This window comes from Rhinopithecus roxellana, chromosome 4 (assembly GCF_007565055.1).
Source record: "Rhinopithecus roxellana isolate Shanxi Qingling chromosome 4, ASM756505v1, whole genome shotgun sequence".
Taxonomy (NCBI): Eukaryota; Metazoa; Chordata; class Mammalia; order Primates; family Cercopithecidae; genus Rhinopithecus; species Rhinopithecus roxellana.
In genome coordinates this window covers 85330540-85331221 of record NC_044552.1, presented here as the reverse complement: position 1 = coordinate 85331221, position 682 = coordinate 85330540, and the positions used below count along the sequence as shown (strand labels likewise).

Below are 682 nucleotides of genomic sequence, written 5' to 3'. Positions count from 1 at the left end.
CAGTATAAGGCCTCAGCAGTGAATAGCTCCCATCTCCAGTCGGTCCAGGTGGTACTCACATGGTTAGGATGCAGGAACCTGGGTTGGAATACAGGCCTTCTTTGCTCCAGTTGTTTCCCAATAATAAATGTTATAAAATTATCAAAGGCACTGTATTAGTCTGTTCTCATGCTGCTACATGAGACTGGGTACTTTATTTTTTATTTTTTATTTTTTTTAGGGGAAAGCGCGAACGCAGTCCCCCACTACCACAAATTATGCAGTCGAGTTTCCCACATTTGGGGAAATCGCAGGGGTCAGCACATCCGGAGTGCAATGGATAAGCCTCGCCCTGGGAAAACCACCTTCGTGATCATGGTGTCTCCCCTGCCAGGTAAGTATGAGACTGGGTACTTTATAAAGAAAAGAGGTTTAATTGACTCACAGTTCCACATTGCTGGAGAGACCTCAGGAAACTTACAATCACGGCAGAAGGCACCTCTTCACAGAGTGGTAGGAGAATGAATGAGCGCCAGCAGGGGAAATGCCAGATGCTTATAAAACCATCAGATGTCGTGAGAGTCACTTATCATGAGAACAGCATGGGGGAAACCACCCCCATGATCCAATTACTTCTACCTGGTCTTGCCCTTTACACATGGGGATTATTACAATTCAAGGTGAGATTTGGGTGGGGACACAG

General features: G+C 45.9%; 1 non-coding gene across 1 annotated transcript; it reads right to left on the bottom strand.

The window, feature by feature from the left end:
- Nucleotides 1-217: 217 nt before the first annotated feature.
- LOC115897227 lies at nucleotides 218-381 on the bottom strand. The gene has a single exon (XR_004057144.1). It is a non-coding gene; the product is annotated as a U1 spliceosomal RNA (small nuclear RNA).
- Nucleotides 382-682: the final 301 nt, after the last annotated feature.